The sequence below is a fragment of the Lithobates pipiens genome, unplaced genomic scaffold (assembly GCF_037356315.1).
Source record: "Lithobates pipiens isolate NorthernLeopardFrog02 unplaced genomic scaffold, aLitPip1_a1.2 Scaffold_19, whole genome shotgun sequence".
In the NCBI taxonomy this organism is placed as follows: Eukaryota; Metazoa; Chordata; class Amphibia; order Anura; family Ranidae; genus Lithobates; species Lithobates pipiens.
Genome location: NW_027507764.1, coordinates 1043240 through 1069590, shown reverse-complemented (window position 1 = coordinate 1069590; position 26351 = coordinate 1043240). Strand labels below are relative to the sequence as shown.

General features: G+C 46.0%; 1 long non-coding RNA gene across 1 annotated transcript in view; it reads left to right on the top strand.

Annotated features, from left to right (window-relative positions):
• Window positions 1-13870, top strand: part of LOC143998149 (uncharacterized) — a 76390-nt gene extending 62520 nt beyond the window's left edge. The window contains exon 3 of the long non-coding RNA XR_013277763.1: window positions 13616-13870. This is a non-coding gene — a long non-coding RNA (uncharacterized LOC143998149). The remainder of the gene's footprint in view (window positions 1-13615) is intronic.
• Window positions 13871-26351: the final 12481 nt, after the last annotated feature.

The window sequence follows — 26351 nt, the reverse complement described above, 5'->3', positions numbered from 1 at the left end:
CAGAATATATGCATTGAGCATCCGCACAGATCAGCGCCCCCACACCGATCAGTGCATCCGCCCGCCGCACCGATTCCTTATGTTTTCTGTGCCCAGCCCCCTACAGGAGGACTGGTGGTACCCCGTTATTGGTGGCCCTGGTGGTGGTATGTAGACATGCTGTGTATGATGGTATGCATGGTGCTATATACGCAGGTATGTATGCAATAAAACACACTTGCATGCTTGTTCACAATCATCTTTGGGGCTCATTCAGAATATATGCATTGAGCATCCGCACAGATCAGTGCCTCCCCCACTGATCAGTGCATCCGCCCGCCGCACCGATTCCTCATGTTTTCTGTGCCCAGCCCCTACAGGAGAACCAGTGGTACCCCCTTATTGGTGGTCCTGATGGTGGTATGTATAGTGGTATGTTTGGTACTAGGTGGGCATGCTGAGTTTGGTGGTATGTATGGCCCTATGTATACATTCTATGTATGGTTCTATGTATGGTGTAGGGAGATCATTGCCAGTGTGCCAAATTATCTCACTCAGTACTGCTTATGTTACCGTCTCACACCAGGAAAATCTCAGTTGAGGTCAAATCCCTCAGATGATGGTGAGGAGGCTTTGCCCTCGCATGGTAGCGAGGAGGCTCTGCCTTCGCATGGTAGCGAGGAGGCTCTGCCTTCGCATGGTAACGAGGAGGCTCTGCCTTCGCATGGTAACGAGGAGGCTCTGCCTTCGCATGGTAACGAGGAGGCTCTGCCTTCGCATGGTAACGAGGAGGCTCTGCCTTCGCATGGTAACGAGGAGGCTCTGCCCGCTCATGGTAGCGAGGAGGCTCTGCCCGCTCATGGTAGCGAGGAGGCTCTCTGTTTATCACTACCCTCGGATGATGGTAATGAGGCTCAGCCCTCAAATGTTGGTGATGAGGCTGTATGTTGATGTTATTGCCCGTCGGATGGTGGTGACGAGGCTCTTCCCTCAAATGTTGGTGATGAGGCTGTATGTTGATGTTATTGCCCGTCGGATGGTGGCGACGAGGCTCTGTGTTGATGATTCTGGTTTTCCAGTGGTGATTATTAGGCCACTGGGGGCAATTCACATCCTCGCTCAGGTAGGAGAAGCCCTCAAATCTCTTCTGGTGCCATGGAAATAAATGCCTCCCATGGTCTTCATTGCGAATGAATACATCCCCTGGAACTCCTTCCCTCAGGTTTTCCACATGAATCTGGAAAGAGAAAAAAGTATTTTGTCAATGTTTCTGATCGATAGGGAAAGAATCCCTAGAAATCCCCCCATTGTGCTGGGACTCCTCCCGTATACTTACATGTCGATTTGGAAATGGTGGGGGTGAGTTCCCTTTCTCTATCTTCTTCCAGTCCACCTTGCTGAAGTAGGGGTGTCCTCTGATATCTCTCACTAGACTCATCCGCAGCTCTTGGTCTTTACATAGGAACTGTAAAAAGGAACAAAATATAATAAGATACACTGGAATAACATGAACAATCTATGAACAATTTAATGTTTGATTCTGACAGTTACATATTTCAGGTTCTATTATTTTGCCTTCTGACCTGCTACTATATCCTGATTGGATTGGATGGTAGCATGGGGCCTTATTTGTGTCATATTAGTTCAGAATAGTTATTAAAGGAAAGAAACATCAGATATTTTGCAATTATTTGTGAATTAGGAATGTATTAAAAAAGAGATTTCTATGAAATCTGCACCTGCCATGATTTTTCTTATGACTCTGGCAGTCCCAGGGGAGTTCTATATGTTGTCTGTGCACGGAATGTCCCCAGAAATTGAATTCAATGTGTGCGATTGGCCCCATCACTATCCAATGGAACCACCCGGACCGTAAATTAAAAAGTATAAAGGTAAACACATCCTGGGTTTAGGGGACACAATGGCTGCGGCTTTCCTCACACATCCTCTGCAATAGGATTTCCATTCTTTGGATTGTACTTTCTATGACTTTTCCACTGCTAAATGGACACAAGGGCTGCTTCTTTCCTTATGACAGGGGAAGGCAGATCCTTCCATTAAGCAGTCAGCTTGCTGAAAGTACAGCTATGACCGCCATCGATATGTGATGGTAAGAAGGTGGAACCATGTTTAATAAAATCCTAATAAGATATAATGTATGCAACAGGGAAAGAACATTGTCACTTAAAAGGTGTAAAATTTCTATGTATACTTACCATCTCTATGACGTCACGGAGATACGGGTTCATGCTATCTGGATAATGCGGTCTCCTTGTGATCACGATCTTCACTTCTTCCTCTGCGGACTCCCTGCCGGTCAGAAAGGGATGTCTGCCGAAAGTCATCTCATACACGATTATTCCCAGGGAGAAATAATCAGCGGCTCCGAAGTATGGAATGTTTAGAAGGACCTGTAGAAACATAAAGAGAAAAAGAAGGATGAGCTGATTGTTGGGTAGAGGACGGAGACGACTCAATGCTGATATATGGGATCTATGAATCCTCCCAGGACTCCTAAAATTGTGCTCAAAAGACCTCAAACCAAGGCGGAGCTTGTGAATATTGGAGGTGGGGCTTTAGGTCTCGCAGAGACACAAAAGGAAATTGGTTGAAATCTTCCAAATTGAGGTAAATTTCACCAGAACAGGTGTGCCCGTTGAAGGTTTCTCCTCCCCTCGTGTTCTGGAGAAATATCTAAAACTCACTTTCTTTCTCAATGACAATGGTCACCAATACAAACCAATGGGGACAAATACCCCTGGAATATTGTTCCAGCCTGGAAACCCACTGAAATCAACCAGGTCACCAGTAAAGAAATTCTTAATTTAGTGAAAAATGACCTCCCTTTAGCTTATCTCTATATCCCATTATAACAAATATTACAATTAGGTCTAATATCAGGTGGATAGCGAGTATCTTACCTCTGGCGCCAAGTACCCTGGTGTTCCCGTTTGTCCTCGAATCCTCCTGAACTCCGTGACACCGACCCCTGCCAAGCCGAAATCGGTTATTTTGATGTGCCCGGCGTCATCCAAAAGGATATTTTCAGGCTTGAGGTCTCTGTGGATGATCGTCCTAGAATGGAGAAACTGCAGACCACAGATCATTTCTGCTATGAAGTATCTGATGGGGGAAAGAGATAGAGGAATTAGCATCACAAATCATCACAGAGTAATGAAATCTAAAGATGAAATGACTTCCCCCTGTAATACATAGGGGTATGGATGGACGAGGCTCAGGTGAAGGGGCTGACTACATCACTGGCTGTGGTCAGTCACCCCCGACTCCAGAGTGACCCGTTCATTGATCTTACCTTATGGTGTCCCCAGGAAATGGAGCTACTGCCATGGCACGATAGAGATCCCCTCTGGTCAGGCATTCCATGACAAAGACGAGATGATTCTGTGTGAACACAAGAGATAAAGTTTACATTATAGACATGCAGGATTTCATTTTGTGGAGGAATAGACAGACACACTTAATTTAGGAAAACCGGACAGAAGAACTACGTAGGCCGCCATTACTGGACTGTTCTTATTGCAATGCTACTTCTGTCTGGTCTGGTAAAGAAATTGGAAGGTGAAAAGACTTACCTTTGTCTGGAATGTTCCAAAGAGATGTGTAATAAATGGACACTCCCTGGCTACTTTCAGCACGTCACGTTCTAAGAAAACCATCTCACTATCGCCTTCATTATGAAGTAATTCTCTCTTTTCCACAAGTTTAACCGCCAGCTTCTGGTCAATGGTGGGATGAGAGGCCAAGATCACCTTCCCAAAGGCCCCCTGTCCAAGGACTCTATAACAGGTCATGTGTTCAAAGGAGAGTACACATGACTGGTCCTTGGTGACCACGCTGGATGGTACTGGTGAGGCGATCTCATGGCTTGTGGTGATGGATGAAGTATTGTTGTCTTCGGTGGATGGACTGTCTGCAGTATTGTTGTCTTCGGTGGATGGACTGGCTGCAGAACTATTGTCCTCCATAGTCTCAGACTGTGCGGTCTCCTGGTCCTCATTGGTGGATGGAGCGACATGCATGTCCTTGTCCTCCATGGTTGGGTCCTGCACAGTCTTCTGGTCCTTATTGGTGGATGGAGTGACTTGGTGTTGTTCGTCCTCCATCATTTTATCCAGTTCAGCCTTACTGGTGTACGGGACCCGTATGTAAGGCTGTCTGACGTTGAGACGATCTTCAATTTGTCCTGGAGAGAGAAGAAGAAAACAGTCATTTTTATTCTTGCTCTTTACATGTGATCGATCGATCTTACACAGAATCGGTGGGCATTGGATGGATTGTCTCTTACATATATGGGTGTCGTCTGTGTTATGGAAATAATCTCTTATTACATATTTCCCTTCATGGTGATTCTCTTTATACATTATGGCAGTATGGGAGTTCTCAGCCCCTGGGGGGTGGTGGTGGGGGGGGGGGGTCCATTCTCAGTGACTGGCTTTCTATGCCAGAATAAGTGTAAGTTAAAAAGTCCCAGTGAGATCCCTAATGCCGGCCATACATGGTTCGAATTTCAAAAGAATTTTCTTTCAAAAATTGTATCTAAGAAATTTCGCACCATTAGTGGGGCTGCAGCAATGTCCGATTTCCGTGCGGCAATCAAATTTGAGGAATCGGACATGTTGGAATTCCTACTATGGCAGCCTGGAGGGGGGAGGGGGAAACATGCCGCAGCCGCCGTTCAGCTTGAAGTCATTGGGGTTGGGGGTTTCAAATACTGCGTGTGCATGTAACTATATGTATACTGTATATCTGTGTGTGTGTGTGTGTGTGTGTGTGTGTGTGTGTGTATATAATATACACACATACACACACACACACACACTATATAACATTTTTTATATATATTTGTTATAAATTTATAAAAAAATGTTGTGTGTGTGTATATGTGTATATATATATATATATATATATATATATATATATATATATATATATATATTATTATTAATATATAAAAAAAGTTATTATATATAAATACACAAACATGATTTCATTTTTATTTATTAAAAAAAAAAAATATATATATATATATATATATATATATATATATATATATATATTTTTTTTTTTTTTTTTTAATAAACAAAAATGAAATCATGTGTGTGTATTTATATATAACAACTTTTTTATATATTAATATGATATATATAATAAAAAAAAGTTGTTATATATAAATACACATGAGTTCATTTTTGTTTATTAAAAAAATATATATATATGATTTAATTTTTGTTGTGATTTTGTGTTTAAAAAAAGTATGAAAAATGTGGTGGAAAACATAGAAAATACATCAAGCGCACACCCAGAGGTGTAAACTTGGCCATATACTACTTACCATCAACGTCATCTGGATTGGTGATGGTGATTTTGTGGTGTCGGAAGGGGCAGATTCTGCCTATGGCAGTCCTGATCCTCTTCCCTATTGCCCTGGCTCCTCCCTTATTAGGGGCGGTAGCGGTGGGCGGTGCATTTGTAGGGTGCTCCCCTGTAATTGGGCGCACGTTTAGTAATAAAACGGAATCCTCTTGGTTGGTATTCAGAAGATTCTTCGCCCTGTAACCGTTTTTTCTCACAAATCGTGTCATTGTTCTCATAGAACGAGTAACACTGCAGAGAGATAGAAATCGCTTCCTGCTCGGTCAGAATACACAGAGCAAGTGAGCTGCAAGTCCTGTGCGATTCTATTTATATGGCCAGAGGGGGGGAAGGGGGGGCTGCTCTGACATCACAGCTTCAACCGCCGTTCTATTTTTAGCCCCAACTGCCACTGACCTCTATCCAACGGCCCAACTGCCACTGACCTCTATCCAACAGCCCAACTGCCACTGACCTCTATCCAACGGCCGCTGACCTATTGGAGGGGCAGTAGACAACATTGTCATCTCTGAACTCTATGTATTTACCATGTAGTGTTTCCATTATGTGGTTTCTCTGTGATTGTTACCTTTAAATTTGTGTTATTGTCACTCATTTCTTTAATAAATATTTATTCGTATTTTAATATTTTTCAAATTTGATTTACTATATATTGGTACCGTAATCGTCCTCCTTCCTTTTTTGCTCAAAGGTTCCCTCTGGAGTCCCCATCATTTCAGCTTCTGTTTCCCTATTCAAATCTGATATTCTGCGAACAGCTTTTTTTTTTTTTTAAACTGCCAAACTTTATTGTCCTGTGTGTGTGAGGTCAATGTACACAGCTAACACGTTACCATAACCATCCATTTTTTTCAAATCATTGATAATAAAAATACCAGTACAGTGCACACTGATTGCTACTAAATGGATAATGAAGAATCATATATATATATGTGTGTGTGTGTATGTGTGTGTGTGTGTATATATATATATATATATATATATATATATATATATATATATATATATATATATAATTTTATAAAACTAAAAATGTATATATAAAAAATATATATATTTTTTTACCAAAATTAAATCATATAATTAATATAAATATAATATAAATTTTTTTGTAAAAATGTATATATAAAAGTTTTTTTTATTATATATATCACACGCACACACACTATATATATATATATATATATATATAATTTTTTTATTTTTTTTTATATATACACATTTTTACCAAAATGAAATTATAAGAGATTATATATATATATATATATATATATATATATATATATATATATATATATATATATATATATATATATATATATATATATATATATATATATATATATGTGTATATTAATTAATGGAGGGTCCAATTGGGTCGCACTGACCGTGTGAAAGGGGCCTATGGCTCAGCGCAGGTAACCCTCAGGTGCATTGCTCTTCACCTGCCGATCAGTATGAAAGCCGCCCAGTAACCAGATATGCTGCATATACACTGTGTGGTTTTAGTAATAAATGTACTATTAAAGCGGGAGTCCACCGAGAGTCTGCTTTTTTTTTTCTTTTTTTTAAAGCCAGCAGCTACAAATACTGCAGCTGCTGACTTTTAAAATAATGACACTTACCCGCCCAGCGCGCCCGCGATGTCGGCACCCGAAGCCGATCTCTCGATCGTCTCTCGGGTGCTGCCGCCACCATCTTGGGTATGGGAATCAGGAAGTGGAGCCTTTCGGCTTAATTTCCCGGTTCCCTACTGCGCATGCACGAGTCGCGATGCGCAATAAGGATGGTCCCCGCTGTCTCTGGGATCCGTGTGTTTCCCAGCAGGTGCAGATACCTGTACTGTACACCCCCTCACCCCTGAAAGGTGCCAATTGTGGCGCCGGAGGGGGGGAGGATTCTAATGAGTGGAAGGTCCACTTTAGGGTGGACCTTCGCTTTAATAACAGTATTCTATTCTAATCCATCCCAGAGCAGGAGGCCCCGGCCACATCAGAGGGCTCCGCGGGCCACTGGTTGGGCACCCCTGCCCAAGGGAATAAACTGGTGGGATTAGCACTTTTTTTAAGTCACACGGTATTTTGTGCTGCCGTTTTTCAAACACAGCATTTTGGGGGAAAAAATTGAAAAATACACTTTAAAAAAAAAAAAAAAAATCCCAAATTTTTTTGCTCCTAAATATAATAGATGAGTAAATAGAAACCAAACGTGTCATGCTTTAAATTTGCGCACGCCTGTACAACGGTGAAAAACAACGTAAATGTTACTATCCATAGATGACGCTTTAAAAAGCCTTTACAGGTTACCACTTTAGATGTACAGAGGGGTCTGGTGCGAGAATTACTGCCCATGACCTGATGTACACGATGATACCTCACATGTGTGGGACGATCGCGAATTGAGTGCGTTTAAAACTAGCTTTTGCGTGCTATAATTAATTAATTTATATATTTTTCACATTTACGCACTATAACTTTAATTTTAAATTTTTATCACTTTTATTGCTCTGACAAGGAATGTAAATCATCCTTGTGACAGTACCAGGCACGTGACAGGTCCTCTTTATGGTGGGATCTGGGGAGTCAATAAGATCCCAAATCCCTCCTTTGCACATTGATCTCATGGAATGTCCGGGGGATGAATTCTAAAATCAAACTTGTCCAAGTCTTTAAATTCCTCAAACATTATTCCCCTGATATATGCATTTTCCAAGAAACTCACCTAGTGGGTGGCAGGGTTCTTGGCCTTAAGAAACCACGGGTCGGTCATTATTACCACGCCACCCACTCAACCCATGCTAGGGGGGTTAGCGTTTAATCCGTAAATCTCTTCCATTCACACTTCTTGATCTGCATCTGGACCCTGAGGGTAAATATGTGGCTCTCCACGCGAGTGTTGATAGTCTACCTTTACTACTGGTGGGTTTGTACAACCCTCCTCCGGCCTCCGCTGATCTCCTTCAGAAGATAACACAGATACTGGCGTCACATTCCACTGCCGCTGTGGTTATAGCCGGGGACTTTAATATGGCATCGTGCCCCAATATGGACAGACTGTCTCCTGACCCAGCTACAGAATCTCCACTCTCCCGATGGGCGCCGACTTTAGGCCTCAGGGATGTCTGGAGATGGAAATACCCAGGTACTAGAAGTTACACCTGCAGCTCGGCCACATACACAGCTATGTCCCGTATATAGCCCTCATATACACCAGTAGCCCAATCCTCACTAAGGTGCAGGAAATCTCTGCTCTACCGAGAGGGATCTCTGACCACACACCCGTTCTCCTGAAGATACACGTGAGAGAAGCCCCAGGTGACCACTTATGGCGTTTATCCAGATACTGGATTACGGATGAGCGTGTCGAGCCTGTGGTAGAATCGGCCATTATGGACTACTGGGCTCCTGACCCTGAGGTTAGGGAGACCCCAGCCAGATGGGATGGATTTAAATTTCATATCGGGCAACAGTACAAGTCGGCCGTGGGGTTGGCACGCTCATCCTCCCGGGCCTCACTTGCTGAGGCTGGGGCCAATGCTCAGAGGCTGGACCATGAATATGTCGGGGGAGGAGGGGAGAATAAGAGAAGAGATCTGCTTGTGGCCCTCAGAGAAGTGCAGCTCATTAGACTCTCTGCAGCAAATAAGCAACTACTGTACCAATCACAACAAATATTTGAACAAGGAGAGAGATCAGGCCGTATGCTGGCCTGGCTCTCTAGAGAGCCTGCAGATACTACCCATATTGCCAATATAAGGAACGAGTAGGGCAGGCTATTATCAGACCTGAATGACATAAATACATGCTTTGCGGACTACTACAGAGATTTGTACTCCTCCAGAGCGGACCGCACACCTGTAGAACTCCAGTCCTTCCTCAACAGCCTACAGTTCCCCACTCTTTAGATGACGCACACATGTAGCTAGAAGCCCCAATTACCATAAAGGAGGTGCAGACGGCGATCTCCTCTATGCAGGCGGGTAAGACCCCGGGAGATGATGTGCTTCTTTAGTGGAAGACTTAGGGGAGCCCTCTTAACATCCCTCCAGGCAGATGCCCTGCCACCCTCTATGATGAGAGCTGTAATTGTAGTCCTCCTCAAACCAGGGAAAGACCCCGAACTATGCTCTTCATAGAGGCCAATTTCACTGTTAAACGTAGATGCTAAAATTCTGAGTAAAGTACTAGCTATTCGTCTCAATGCGGTGATACTTTCTTTGATACATGGGGACCAGACAGGCTTCATGCCTGGGAAAGGCACAGATATTAATCGAAGGAGGCTGTTTACGGTGATCGACTTTGTGGCGGGGGGGGAGGAGGTAGTAGCGTTGTTTAGATGCCGAGAATGTCTTTGACTCGGTGGAGTGGGACTACCTGTGGCGTGTACTCCAGAGATTTGGCTTGGGTCCAGATTTCATATCCTGGCTTCGGGTGCTGTATTCGGATCCGACAGCCGAGGGTTAGAACAAATGGCATGCTTTCTGCTTCGTTCCCGCTCCACTGAGGCCCCAGGCAGGAATGCCCTCTCTCCCCGGCCTTATTCCTGCTCACCATTGAGCCCCGGGCTATTCTCATCCAGTCATCAAGAACGATTGCCGGCATATCTGTGCACCCTATTGTCGAGAAAGGATCTATGTATGCTGATGACACTCTCCTTTACCTTAAAGATCCTCACCATTTTTTATCAGCATCCTTAGACTTAATCGCTTTATTTGGAAAATTTTCAGGGATTAGAATCAACTGGAATAAATCAGTCCTTTTCCCCTTGTACCAAGGTGGGCCTCCCTTGAAACTCTCAACCCCTCTTCAATGGGTAGACCGCTTTAAATATTTAGGGATCCAGATCCACAGAAATCTATCTAAGTACTTAGACTCTAAAGTATACCCGATCCTTCAAAAATTGGTACAGAAGACCTCTGTCTGGAAAAGCCTTCCACTCACCCCTATAGACCAAGTCAACTTAGTCAAAATGTCCTTTCTCACCAAATTTCTATACATCTTTAGGAACACTCCCATCAGCATACCCAACTCCTTCACCAAATTAGAGAAAACAGTCACGTCATTTATATGGCAGGGGTCGGTGCCAAGAGTGGCAAGGTCCACGCTTCAACTTGGATTGTCTGAGGGTGGACTTGCTCTCCTAAACTTTAAGAAATATTACTGGGCTGCGGTCCTTGTCTCTGTGAGGTGGTGGTTCACACAAGACCAACCTAAACCCTCGGTTAACCTCAAGGCTGCTATATTGGGTTCTTACTCAGTTAAGTAATATAGTATATAGTGGGCCTAAATCCACCACGCACTGTACCACTCCCATAATAACCACGCTAAGAGTATGGAAACAAGTTTCAAAACATATTGAGGAACCACAGACGTTCTCTCCTCATATACTCCTTTGGGGCAGTCCGTCACTGCCCCACTTGAGGGTGGTACCTGACCCGCAGGTCTGGGCCAGATATGGGGTGAGGACACTGAGGGATGTCATGTCAGAGGGGCAATTGCTCCCTTTCGGAAGACTGAAGAGTAAATTTGAGCTTCTCCCCTGGATGTACTTCAGATATCTACAGCTAAGGCACGCCCTCAGGGCACATTACCCTGCCACTATTAAGCTCGAACCACATCGGGTAGAGAGGCTACTTACTTCCCGCATCATAGACAGAACACTTTCTTCCATCTATCTTAGACTCACTTGCTTGGGGGCAACTAGGGCCTTTTTGGCCTGGCAGCGCGACCTTCCAACATTGACTGCGGAGGACTGGTCTGAGGGAGTACAACAGTTTATTCCTCTCATGATATCCGCAAGGGATAGATTTGTGCAATTAAAATTTCTACATAGGGTGCATTACACGCCCCAAAGGCTGGCACTAATGTATAACACATCCGATACATGTCCCAAGTGTGTTGGAGGTATTGGCAACTACATTCACATGGTTTGGCTCTGCCCAGGAATACAGGAGCTCTGGAAAAAGGTAGCGGAGGACGTTGCATGATCTGTTGGGTTGGATCCCTTGATTCTGTTGTTGGGTATCACAGATAATATGCCAACCTGTACTCACAAAAAAGGTTAAATCTTCCACATGGCATTCTACGCCAGGAAAACGATTCTGCTCCAATGGAAAACGTTGGAATCGCCTCGGGTTTCCACTTGGTGAGACCTGGTGAACGTTGCCCTTCCTCTGTATGAACTGACCTATATGGGTCGTAACTGCCCTAAGAAATTTCACAAAATATGGTCTGCATGGGTGGAGGCCAGAGGTCTCACAATATAGGAACAAAAGGGATCCTCTCTCACCACACATCTATACCCTGGTGGGGGGTTTCTCCCCCTGGTTCTCCTATTTAATGTAACCGGATTCTGTCATGGACACCCCCCTCCCTTCTCTACTTCCTTGAAACCTCCCCCCATAACCTTCTTCCCCCGCCAAGTATAGCATTCATTACTGTGAATTGGGTCAATCAACTTCAACAGGTATATAATCTCTAATATGTACCCTAACAATGAGAACAGACTTCTGTAAAATAGATTTTGGAATTTAATTTAAACTAGAAGCTTCTTGTGTAATAATCCTGAGATAACAAACTTCACGGATAATTTTCTTCAACTTGTGCAGATTTAGCATATGATTCTCTAGTGTGATTATAATGTTCATTGGAAATGACTGTGCACTGTAACACTTGATATGCATAACATGTAACTGAATTAATATTTTAATAAAAATTCCTTCTGTTAAAAAAAAAAGAATGTACACATTTTTTCGAACAATTTTCGGAGTTTCTTTTTTTATTTTTATATTTTCAAATTTACAAATTGAGACATTTACAAATTTTCTCATTTTCGAATTTATGAATTGGGATCATAATGAATGACCTGAAAAATGAAAAAAAAAAAACAATTAAAACGAAAAGGACCATATTTTTCGTCAGTGTACATATCTACAAGTCAGTGAAGCTGAAGATCACAAGCCAAGCCAAATTTGAAAGTAAATTCCAATACCTATCATTAAATAGTTAATCTTTCGAATTTTTTCTTTCTTATTTTCGGATTTTCAGATTAAAAAATTTACAAATTTTCAAACTTTCAACGTTTTTCTTATTTTCGGATTTACAAATTTTCAAAGTTTCTTTATTTTTGGATTTTAGAATTTACAAATTGAAACAATTACAAATTTTTCGATTTACGAATTGCGATCATAATGAATGACCCAAAAAATGAAAAAAAACAAAAAACAATTAAAACGAAAAGGACCATATTTTTCGTCAGTGCAAATATCTACAAGTCAGTGAAGCTGAAGATCACAAGCCAAGCCAAATTTGAAAGGAATTTCCAAAACCTATCCATTAAATAGTTAGTTATTCTTTCGAATTTTCTGTATTTTTTTTTCTTTATTTTGGAATTTAAAAATGTACACATTTACAAATTTTCAAAGTTTCTTTCTTATTTTCGGATTTTTGAATTTACAAATTTGACACATTTACAAATTTTCAAATTGACGAATTGTGATCATAACGAATGACCCAAAAAACTAAAAAAAAAATGAATGAAACAAAAACAAAAAATTTTTCGGCAGTGCACGTGTCTTTGAATTATTATGGGGTACATATTACTTGTTGACCAAAAAAAATGTGTTTAAAAGTGAGTACATGCATAAAACAACACATCAAAAATGCAGCACTTGCGTTTTTTGGTGCTGTTCCATTGAAGTCTATTACACCAAAAAACGCAATCTGCTGCGGGGAAAATAAAATGTGCCCGACCCCATTCAAAAATCTGCACTGGGCTTAGAACGCAGAGGTTTTAAGGAGTTTGACCACTTCCGCCCCGGTCCATTTGGCTGGCCAAAGGTCAGAGCACTTTTTTGCGATTTGGCAGTTGTGCGTTTGTGCGACGTTGTACCCAAACAAAATGTACGTCCTTTTTTCCCCCGCAAATAGAGCTTTCTTTTGGGGTTATTTGATCACCTCTGCGGGTTTTTATTTTTTGCGCTATAAACAAAGAAAATCGACAATTTTGAAAAAAACACATTGTTTTTTACTTTTTGCTATAATAAATATCCCCAAAAATATATAAAAAAAAAACAATTTTTTTTCCTCAGTTTAGGCCGATACGTATTCTTCTACATAATTTTGGTTAAAAAAAATGCAATAAGCATATATTGATTGGTTTGCGCAAAAGTTATCGCGTCTACAAAATAGGGGATAGATTTATGGCATTTTTATTAATATTTTTTTTTTTTTTTTTTTACTAGTAATGGCGGCGATCTGCGAATTTTATCAGGACTGCGACATTATGGAGGACAATTGGACATTTTTGGGACCATTGTTATTTTTACATCGATCAGTGCAATAAAATTGCATTGATTGAACGTTTCCAACCGATTACAGTGGAGATTGCGGGAAATTATGACCCCCCCCCAACCCACCAACTACAGCTACAGCCTCATAACTGGAGGAAATAAAGTGACAACAACAACAATCTTTATTAAAGGAATACAATCTGTTTACTTTTATTTAGTGAACTGAAAGTAACTTTATTTTATTTTATGAAAGTAAAGCCTCCGATCACCAACATTCCTCAGGGCCAAATCCAGCCACTGGCCACCCCACCAAATCCACCCACTGGCCACCCCACCAAATCCAGCCACTGGCCACCCCACCAAATCCACCCACTGGCCACCCCACCAAATCCAGCCACTGGCCACCCCACCAAATCCACCCACTGGCCACCCCACCAAATCCAGCCACTGGCCACCCCACCAAATCCAGCCACTGGCCACCCCACCAAATCCACTTACTGGCCACCCCACCAAATCCACCCACTGGCCACCCCACCAAATCCACCCACTGGCCACCCCACCAAATCCACCCACTGGCCACCCCACCAAATCCACTTACTGGCCACCCCACCAAATCCATCCACTGGCCACCCCACCAAATCCACCCACTGGCCACCCCACCAAATCCACTTACTGGCCACCCCACCAAATCCACCCACTGGCCACCCCACCAAATCCAGCCACTGGCCACCCCACCAAATCCAGCCACTGGCCACCCCACCAAATCCACCCACTGGCCAGTCCCACCAAATCCAGCCACTGGCCAGTCCCACCAAATCCAGCCACTGGCCAGTCCCACCAAATCCACTTACTGGCCACCCCACCAAATCCACCCACTGGCCACCCCACCAAATCCACCCACTGGCCAGTCCCACCAAATCCAGCCACTGGCCAGTCCCACCAAATCCAGCCACTGGCCACCCCACCAAATCCACCCACTGGCCACCCCACCAAATCCAGCCACTGGCCACCCCACCAAATCCACCCACTGGCCACCCCACCAAATCCAGCCACTGGCCACCCCACCAAATCCACCCACTGGCCACCCCACCAAATCCAGCCACTGGCCACCCCACCAAATCCAGCCACTGGCCACCCCACCAAATCCACTTACTGGCCACCCCACCAAATCCACCCACTGGCCACCCCACCAAATCCACCCACTGGCCACCCCACCAAATCCACCCACTGGCCACCCCACCAAATCCACTTACTGGCCACCCCACCAAATCCACCCACTGGCCACCCCACCAAATCCACCCACTGGCCACCCCACCAAATCCACTTACTGGCCACCCCACCAAATCCACCCACTGGCCACCCCACCAAATCCAGCCACTGGCCACCCCACCAAATCCAGCCACTGGCCACCCCACCAAATCCACCCACTGGCCAGTCCCACCAAATCCAGCCACTGGCCAGTCCCACCAAATCCAGCCACTGGCCAGTCCCACCAAATCCACTTACTGGCCACCCCACCAAATCCACCCACTGGCCACCCCACCAAATCCACCCACTGGCCAGTCCCACCAAATCCAGCCACTGGCCACCCCACCAAATCCACCCACTGGCCACCCCACCAAATCCAGCCACTGGCCACCCCACCAAATCCACCCACTGGCCACCCCACCAAATCCAGCCACTGGCCACCCCACCAAATCCACCCACTGGCCACCCCACCAAATCCAGCCACTGGCCACCCCACCAAATCCAGCCACTGGCCACCCCACCAAATCCACTTACTGGCCACCCCACCAAATCCACCCACTGGCCACCCCACCAAATCCACCCACTGGCCACCCCACCAAATCCACCCACTGGCCACCCCACCAAATCCACTTACTGGCCACCCCACCAAATCCACCCACTGGCCACCCCACCAAATCCACCCACTGGCCACCCCACCAAATCCACTTACTGGCCACCCCACCAAATCCACCCACTGGCCACCCCACCAAATCCAGCCACTGGCCACCCCACCAAATCCAGCCACTGGCCACCCCACCAAATCCACCCACTGGCCAGTCCCACCAAATCCAGCCACTGGCCAGTCCCACCAAATCCAGCCACTGGCCAGTCCCACCAAATCCACTTACTGGCCACCCCACCAAATCCACCCACTGGCCACCCCACCAAATCCACCCACTGGCCACCCCACCAAATCCACCCACTGGCCAGTCCCACCAAATCCAGCCACTGGCCACCCCACCAAATCCACCCACTGGCCACCCCACAAAGGCTGTTGTGCTTTTTAAAGGACAGTTTCCCCGCACAGTATTTATTATAAGTAATTTTTAACGAAGATATTTTTAAGATACAAAATCAATCTATATGACACAGTCTTTACAAATGAAACTTATTCACGGAGACGAGTGATCAGACAAAATAGTTAAATTTATTGGTTGACCAAAAAAAAACTAATATCTACATGAAATTAAAATACAGATTGCATCACACGAACATTTTGACAATTAACGGAAACGCCCACAAAAATGGGCGCAGTACCTCGGACATAATATCACCATGATAACGTTACTATACTGCAGGTAAGTAAGTGGTTAACAATGTGAAATACATTTGTTTGTTTGTCAATAAAAGTGGCAACTATGCAAAAAGAAATATATAATGAAAAATTGCTTCTTAACCACTTTCAGACCGGACCATTTTGCTGGTCAAAGACCAGACCACTTTTTGCGATTCGGCACTGCGTCGCTTTAACTGACAATTGCGCGGTTGTGCGACGTGGCTCCCAAACAAAATTGGCGTCCTTTTTTTCCCACAAATAGAGCTTTCTTTTGTGGTATTTGATCACCTCTGCGGTTTTTATTTTTTGCGCTATAAACAAAAATAGAGCGACAATTTTGAAAAAAACCGCATTATTTTTTACTTTTTGTTATAATAAATATCCCCCAAAAATATATAAAAAAACATTTTTTTCCCTCAGTTTAGGCCGATACGTATTCTTCTACATATTTTTGGTAAAAGAAAATCGCAATAAGCGATTATTGATTGGTTTGCGCAAAAGTTATAGCGTTTACAAAATAGGGATAGTTTTATAGCATTTTTATTAATAATTTTTTATTATTTTTTTTTTACTAGTAATGGCGGCGATCAGCGATTTTTATTGTGACTGCGACATTGTGGGGGACCCATCGGACATTTTTGACACATTTTTGGGACCATTGTCATTTATACAGCAATCAGTGCTATATAAATGCAGTGATTCCTGTGTAAATGACACTGGCAGTGAAGGGGTTAACCAGTGGGTGGCAGTGTAGGGGTTAAGTGTTCCTAGGGGTGTGTTACTAACTGTGGGGGGGTTGGGCTTTCATTTAGTGAACACTGATCTCTGCTCCAATCACATGGAGCAGAGATCAGCGTCACTAGTTGCTAGGCAGAATGGAGAAATGTTGTTTACAACGGCACTTCTCCATTCGGCCGCTCCGTGAGACGATCGCGGGGATGCCCGCGACGATCGAGTCCGCGGGTCCCGCGACCGGACTCACGGGGGTCCCGACCAGTGCGGGAGTGTGCTCCCGATGGCAGGGCGGCAAATTTAAAGGGATGTACAGGTACGCCCATTTGCCTGCCCGTGCCATTCTGTCGACGTACATCGTCGTGCGCTGGTCGGCAAGTGGTTAATTTCTCCTCATTACATTGCATTAAATAAAAGATAAAATATCCATATTGTAACGACTTTTTGCTTTTTTTTTTTCCTGTGTACGTCTATGACCAGACTCTCTCACGAGGCGGCGGCAGTGAATGTATCTTACAGCGCTTGTTTTCTCTGAAACACTGTGAGTAGTTTATTTTGGATTTAATAAAGCAAAAAGTCGTTACAATATTATCTTATTTTATCTTTTATTTAATGCAATGTAATGAGGAGAAATTAAGAAGCAACTGGACCAGCTTTATATAGCGACACTGTGGAGGCGCTGTAACCCCTGCAGGGGCAGGGGAGCTGGTCAGAGTGGCAATTTGATTTATACATGAAAAACGCACCGGTCCCGAGTCAGGATTTATCAAGCACTGAGCACAAGTCACTTTAATCTGTTTGGGATTTTTTCAAGATTTTTTTTGGTTTTATGGACATTATTATCACTACAGAAATTGGATTAAACAGAAGATTGTTTCACACTTGAACACCAGCACTTTATATTGTATCCTTATTAATTTTGCACACGTTTGTGGACATTATTATCACTACAGAAATTGGATTTAACAGAAGATTTTTATGCACTTGAGCACTAGCACTTTATATTGTTTCTCCCAATAATTTTGCACATTTATATTGTTAAAGCGGAGGTCCACCCTAAAGTGGACCTTCCGCTCATCGGAACCCTCCCCCCCTCCGGTGCCACAATCGGCACCTTTCGGGGGGGGGGGGGGGTGCAGTTACCTGGATAATCCAGGTAACTGCACCCACTTCCGGGATAGCTCTCTGCGGAAAGGGGCGTAACTTACGCCCCTTTCCGCAAGTGCCCGCCCCTTCCCGCAAGTGCCCCGCTGCCTGCTGGGAAACACACAGATCCCAGAGGCAGCGGGGAGCGTCCTTATTGCGCAGCGCGATTCGCGCATGCGCAGTAGGGAACCGGGAAATGAAGCCGAAAGGCTCCATTTCCTGATTCCCATACCCAAGATGGCGGCGGCAGGACCCGACAGACGACCTAGAGATCGGCTTCAGGTGCCGACATCGCGGGCGCGCTGGGTGGGTAAGTGTCACTATTTTAAAAGTCAGAAGCTGCAGTATTTGTAGCTGCTGGCTTTTAAAAAAAAAAAAAAAAAAACGCGGACTCCCGGTGGACTCCCGCTTTAACATTGTGATGGTTATAGATATGGTGAATTTGGATTTGAGCAGGTAGATTGATTTTGATTGTTTGTTTGTTTTTTTTCAACCTTTTTACACATCAAGGTAGAGCGCCATAGCTCATTGCCTTATCTTTATTCCAACCTATCAGGCTGGTAATATTAGGTAGCGGCAGCCCCTTCGTTTATTATTGGGTGTAACCTAATTTTTTCCATAGCGCAACCCTACCTCTTTTATTATACAAGAGCGTGAAGGGCCACCTCCTTGGGGTGCTTCGGCTTAGGACACAGAGATGGTAATACAATGTCCTCATTGATATGAAAAGCCGAGACCACTTTTGGCAGAAAAGACGGTTGCGGACGCAACACCACCTTATCCTTGTGGATAACCAGATAGGGCGACTTGCAGGACAAGTCCGCCAGTTCCGAAACCCTCCTGGCCGATGTGATGGCCACTAGAAAGACCACTTTCTGGGAAAGAGTCAACAGGGGAATCTCCCTGATATTTTCAAACGGTGGTTTTTGAAGCACCGGCAACACCAGGTTCAAATCCCATGGGGGTAACGGTGGACGCACCGGAGGGACTACATGTCGTACCCCCTGAACGAAGGTACTCACTAAGGAGTGTGAGGCCAGGGGTCGTAGAAAAAAAGACAGCCAAGGCTGAAATTTGCCCTTTGATGGTGCTTAATGCCAATCTCTGGTCAACTCCTTGCTGGAGAAACAGCAGGATCCTGGATATGGAAAAGGAGCGCGGATGCCCCCCTTTCTCCTCACACATGGAAATGTAGGCCTTCTAGGTACGATGGTATATCTTCCGAGAAGAAGATTTCCGTGCTCTCAACATAGTTGGAATCCCCGAGTCCGACAGACCCGGTTCCTCAGCACCTGGCTCTCAGTTAAAGCCAGCGAAGGTAAAGCAGGATGGAGAATCGGACCTTGAGACAGAAGGTCCTCTCACAACGGCAGTCGCCAGGGAGCATCTGCCAGACGCACCAGGTCTGTGTACCAAGGATGCTGAGGCCAATCTGGGGCAACCAGTATTACTGGGATCCCCTCGGCTTCCACTCTGCGAAGCAGACGTGGTAACAGTTTCAGTGGAGGAAAGGCGTAGATCAGCTGGTACTGTCCCCACGGAGCCACCAGCGCATCTGATGCATCTGCCCACGGATCTCTTGTCTCCTGGACACGAATCTTGGCACCTTCCGATTGATACGGGAGGCCAGAAGATCCACGTCTGGTGTGCCTCACCTCAGACACAGTACCTGAATGTGTCCAGATGCAATGCCCATTCTCCTGGGTCCAGCATCTGTCGACTCAAATAGTCCGCCTGCCAATTCTCCACTCCTGGGATGTAAATGGCCGACAGGGCCGGTACGTGTCGCCCTGCCCACCGAAGTATGTGAGCGACCTCCCACACAGCGGCTGAGCTTCTTGTTCCCCCTTGGTGATTGACATATGCCACTGCCGTGGCGTTGTCTGACTGGATCCTGATCGGACGCCCTCGCAGTCTCATTGACCATGTGGAGAGGCACAGCTTGATCGCCCTCAATTCGAGCAGATTGATCGGCAACTTGGATTCTACCATCAACCAGAGGCCCTGAGCCGACTGAACCCCCATCACTCCACCCCAGCCGGATAGACTGGCGTCCATTGTGATCACCGTCCATTTCAGAGGAAGGAAAGATTTTCCGGACTTAATCACCGGGGACCTCAACCACCAGATCAGAGAGTCTCTGACTATCTGTCGATGCAGGGACAACTGAGATTTGTCCCATTTTGTCAAAATCTCCTGCTGGAGTGATTCTGGTGTGGAACTGGGCGTATGGTACTGCCTCGAAGGAGGCTACCATGAGTCCCAGGACTCGCATGCAAAAGCGGAGCGACGACCACTTGCGGTCCATCAGCAGTTTTACAGCAGATCCCAGAGTCTGCAGCTTGTCTGAAGGGAGAAAAACTTTCACTTCCCTGGAGTCCAGCAGCAAGCCTAGGTACTCCAGACGCTGGGTCGGTACGATCACAGACTTTAGGTTCAACAGCCACCCAAATTCTTGCAGGGTCTGCATGGTGATCGCCACATCCTCTTCTAATTCTGAGGCGGAAGGTGCCCTCAGGAGGAGATCGTCTAGGTATCCCACGATCGCGATCCCACGTTGCCGTAGCAACGCCAAAACTGGAGCCAATAGCTTGGTAAAGACTCGGAGGGCTGATGCCAAACCAAAAGGAAGAGCCACAAACTGGTAGTGGGCTTCCCCGATTGCAAACCGCAGGAACTTTTGATGCCGGAGGCATATGGGTAAGTGCAGGTACGCATCCTGGATGTCTAAGGACACCAGGGAGTCCCCTTGATGGAGAGCAGCGACTACTGAGCAAACTGATTCCATTCTGAACCTCTGCACTTTTACAAAGTGATTGAGGGTTTTTAGGCCCAAGATTGGATGTACCCCTTCCTTCTTGGGAACTACAAACAGATTTGAGTAGAATCCCTGGAAGCGTTCTGATTCCGGAACCGGTACAATCACCCGGCGATTCAGCAAATCCCTCACCGCCGCCAAAAGGGCCTCCCGGCGAACCGGGGGATACGGGTATGCTGGAGGGGAAGGATCTGTTTTGCGGCCAAGAGAGAAACTCTATCTTGTAGCCTGTGGAAATCAGATCGCAGACCCATTGGTCGGATAACCGGGAGGACCACTGGGCTGCAAACTCCCAAAGGTGACCCCCCCACCTGAGACATGGGTGGGGGCAAACCTTCATGTGGTAGCACTTTTATTCGCAGGCTTGTTAGGCTTGTGGTTCCAGGGATGTTTTTTGACGCCCTGGAGCGTCCTGTGGGGCTGGTTTTGTCGAAGCCCCAGGCGGATGAAAAAAACGTTTGTGAGCGGAAAAAGAGGGCCCTTGCCTGCGGCGTGGCTCCTTAGCCTTCCTGGCCTGTGGGAGTAAGGTACTCTTACCACCAGTGGCATTTTTAATAATATCATCTAATGAGGCTCCAAAGAGCCGGTCACTAAGGAAGGGAAGATCTGTCAGGGCTTTCTTGGATGCCTGGTCAGCAGACCAGCATTTTTAGCCAAATTAGGCACCTCAGCACCACAGCTGACACTGAAGCCCTAGATAGTAGAGGGAGAGTATCCAGGGCCACGTCAAAGACGTACTTAAGGCCTTGCACTAGTTGGTCTGCTAGCTCCTCGCAGACAGGAGAAGACTGTTGCTCTCCCAATTTGCGGTGTAAACGTTTTGCCCACTCAGTCAGTGTCTGCAACACAAGTGTGGATGCCAGTACAGGTCGTACTGCTGACCCCACAACCGTAAACAAGGAATGAGCCACCTCCTCGGCCTTCCTGTCCGTGGGATCCTTGAATGCAGGAGTCCTCTCAACCGGGATCGTGGTTACTTTATTTAACTTGGATGCTGGGGGGGTCCACGACCGGAGGAGCCGACCATTTTTTGAGAAGGCTCTCCTCAAAGGGGTAACGCACTGCCATGTATTTGGGGACCAAAAAGGTCTGTTGCGGGTGACCCCATTTCTTCTAAATGAACTTGTCAAAATAAGTCAGATACGGGAACACCTTAGGTAAACGTGCTGGCTTGTGGGACCCAAAAGGGACGGTGCATCAGCAGAGGGATCCGCTGGCTCCTGAATCTTCAGGGTATCACGCACAGCTGTGATAAGTGCTCCAACTAGCGCTTTGTCACACCCGGACCCGGACGGGGACTCATCCTCACTGTCCAAGTGGTCCTGGTCAGCATCGTCTGACAAGATAGAGCAGGGGTCACCAGCCTCAGCAGGACCCGAGTCTGCGTCAGAGCTCCCCCCAGAGGACGGGGGGGCAGGGGGCGCTTTTAAGCACCTTTCTTCCCACGCACCGCCTCCATCTTGGCAACAAACGAATTGAGGACCGCTGTCAGGGTGTCCATGGGTACTGCGCAGTCTGCAGGTGACCCAGTTGCAATTGCAACCAGTTTCTGAAGCCATGCTGACCCTACCCTGTCTGCCACTCGAAGGGGACTTAGTGACAGTCCCACCCTCCTGGCTGTTGCTGACTGAGGGGCTCTATCTCGCCAGACTCACCACCCTGAGGTGTTCTGCGCTGTGCACAAGCAGTGCCTGTAGACCCCGAGTGCTCCCAGGTGCAGAGGAAACAAAAGCTGTGTCGGTGGCAGCCGTCAGAATGAGCGCTAAACGATCTGAAAAACATGCTCAGGCTTCAATAAAATGGCCGCCCAGCGTCCAGGAAACACAGGGAAAATGGCTGTGAGAGCACATGCAAGCTGCTGCTAGAGAACACTGAAAAACTGGTTCCCAGAAAATGGCCACCAGTGTCCTGAATAGGAGAGCACTCGGAAAATGGCCATCTGAAGCCCAGAAGGACATGCTGCCCTCACCCACACCTAAAATGGCCGCTGGCCAGCTCCATGAGGTATCAGAAGACAGAATGTGCCAGAGACACAGCGCTGCACCGAAAAAACACAGCAGACCCTCACAGGCACCTTCCGGGAGCTTAACACACAGGATCCAGGACACCACCAGCCAGCCAGCCCCCTATCCCAGGTGAAAGCCCTCAGGGATCTTACACATACACTGCTCAGCACCACATGCAGCATCCCCCCAGGGACAAGGGAGAGAAGAGAGGGAGGTGAGGGACCCCCGAATCGACCTCCCAGGGAATGCCCAGCTGCTCAGCCCCGCCAGGACAGGGAGAGCTGTACTTGCCAGTCCTGAAGAGCTGGGAGACATTCCATTGTAGATCTACTCACTGATCAGTACAGGGTAGCTGCCTCGGCATACTGTGACGCAGACATCAGTAGCCCGGTCATATGTATGCCCTGGAGCATAAAAGCTCACCGAACACCTCTGGAGCCGAGGTTTCGTTGTGGCCTGCCGAGCCGTAGCTGCGACCTGCACACGCTCGATGGCTGGACTGGGGAGACTACAAGGATAAGGGTATCCAGCCTGTCACCCAGCCGGCTGTTGATAGTAGATCACAGGATCATTCATCTTGCGCAAAATGTGAAGCTTCTGCGTAAAAAAAAAGCACGGACCTATGGGCCCGCAGGGTTCCTAGGTCTTTTTTCTTTACTAGGCAAAATAAAACTGAGGTCTGTCTGCAGATGGGAGGGGTTGTAGCCTGAGGGACCGCCCCCCTGGGCGGAACTAAGAGTTCTGAATGTTGTGTTACAACTTTTCCTAGTATTGTCCTAGTGATAAGATAACAACCCATTTGTTACGGAGAGGAGCTGTGTCGGTCGGTGAATAGAGGAGAAACATACATTCTACATTCAGACTCCTGGCTCTCTGCCATGTACCTGGTCCTGAGAGGGCTCTCCTTGCAGCTAAGTGCTCAGTGTCCCTGGAGGTGACAACAAAGAAGGCAACTGTACTAAATGCCTTCTTCTCCTCAGTGTTTACGCAGAAAAGGGAGGGGTATACCATCCGCGACAGCATTGTTGGTGACACATCACAGGACATACTCTTGTGCGTGGCTAACAGAGGCCGGAGTGAAGGAAAGACTAGATAAATTTAACACAAATAAATCTCCAAGACCGGATGGCTCACACCCAAGAATCCTCAGAACTCAGGTTATAGCCAGACGACGGTTCCCAATCTTGGTGGACAGCATACCGACAGGATTTGTACCAGCTGAGTGGAGAAAAGCCAATGTGGTATCAATATTCAAAAAAGGGCAGAGACTAAACCCTGGAAACTACAGGCCAGTCAGCCTAACATCAATCATTGGTAAATTATTGGAGGGGGTGATAAGGGACTATATCCAACAATTTACTGAGGAAAAAAATATCATTCGTAGTAATCAGCATTGGTTTACAAAAGGTCGCTGTTCCCAGACCAATCTGCTAACATTCTACGAGGAAATTAGCTGCCATCTAGACAGGGGGAGGCCCGTGGATGGGGTGTATCTGGACTTTGCAAAAGCATTCGATACAGTCCGCAATAAACGCTTATTCCGCAAGCCGAGGTCTGCAGGCGTGGACCATAGGGTTTGATCTTGGGTAAAAAAAAATGGTTAGAGGAACAGGTCCAAATGGTGGTGATAAATAATGTGTACTCAGACTGGTCTGGAGTGGTAAGTGGGGTACCACAAGGTTCTGCCTTGGGACCAATTCTATTCAATTTATTCATAAATGATATAGGGGACGGGATAAATAGCTCAATCTCAGTTTTTGAAGACGACACAAAAATAGGCAGGGCAACAACGTCACATTAGGATATAGAAATTTTACAGAAAGATCTGAACAAAATAATGGAGAGGGCAAATACATGGCAAATGAGGTTTATTGTGGAGAAATGTAAAGTAGTGCACTTGAGGGCAAAACACATAAATGCAAGACCTCTGGGGGGAATCAAGGATGGAGAAAGATCTGGGGGTCCTAGTAGATGACAGATTGAGCAATAGCATGCAATACCATGAGTCCAAAGAAATTAATAAAAGGGACTGGACGACCTAAAATTACGAGGATCGGCTGCAAACACTAAAGTTATTCTTGCTGGAGAAGAGACGCTTGAGAGGGGACATGATAGTGATTTTCAAATACCTCAATGGGGATCCCAGCATAGGAAATAAACTATTCAGTCCTAGGGAGTGTAAGAGGACACAGGGCCACGCAATCAGACTGGAGGAGAAGCGGTTTAAGCTTAAACTGTGCATTTATTCACTGTCAGGGCAATAAGGACATGGAACTCTCTTCCACAATTGGTGGTGGCTGCGGGGAGCATGGATATTTTTAAAAGACTCTTGGATGTATTTTTTTTAAAGAACACAATATACAGGGATATGGGAAATCATTATAGACACTGACACACGTACACCAACACAGATTGAACTGGATGGACTATAGTCTTTTTCAGCCTTACCTACTATGTGTCAGAAACCATGAATCAGACCCAGACAGAAGTACAGTTAAATCACACTTGTTTAATAATAAAAGTAAATAGAAAAAAACGTAGTCAAAACATAGCCAGAGTTCGGTAACTGGAAAGGATAGTCAGCCAAGCCAGAAAGTCAGGGATCAGTGTCGTGGAACAGCAAGCAGGATCTGGAGCCAGAAGGCATGTCAGCCAAGCAAGTCGTTAACAGGAATGCAGGAGATAGTCTCTGTGATGTTGACGAAGGCAAATACAGAGATCCTCTGGGCTGGACCGCTTAAGTAGGCAGGACTGATGAGCAGGATATCAACAGGTGCGTAACTGTGGAGAGCTAGGAGCTGGCAATTAGCCGACAGCTGAGTGGCCAGCTCAGAGAAGGAAGGGCTGAGCCCAGCCCTGACAGTACCCCCTCCTCAATGACCCCACTCACTCAGAGAACCACTAGGCTTGAGGGGAAAACGTCTATGGAAATCACGGAGGACAGGGGCATGTACGTCTAAGGATGAGACCCAAGAGCTTTCCTCCGGACCGTACCCCTTCCAATGCACCAGGTACTGTATGTGCCCACGGAACCTATGGGAGTCAACAATGGACTGTACATAGACTCCTCATGGATCTCAACCTGTACAGAGTGAGAACGTGGCACCGAAGTGGCAAAGCGGTTGCAGATTAAAGGTTTTAATAAGGAGACATGAAATACATTCGAGATAGGCATATTAGAAGGAAGGTCTAATGCGTAAGCCACTGGGTTAATCCTGTGAAGAATATGGAAAGGCCCAATAAGCCGAGGTGCAAACTTCAGAGAGGGAACATGAAGTCAGAGATTGCGAGATGACAGCCGGACCCTGTACCCAACCTGGTAGGAAGGCGCAGACAGGTGTCTGCGGTCAGCATGGAGTCTGTACCTATCATTAGCATTTCGCAGAGCCTCCTGGACTTGTACCCAAGTGGAACAAAGACCAT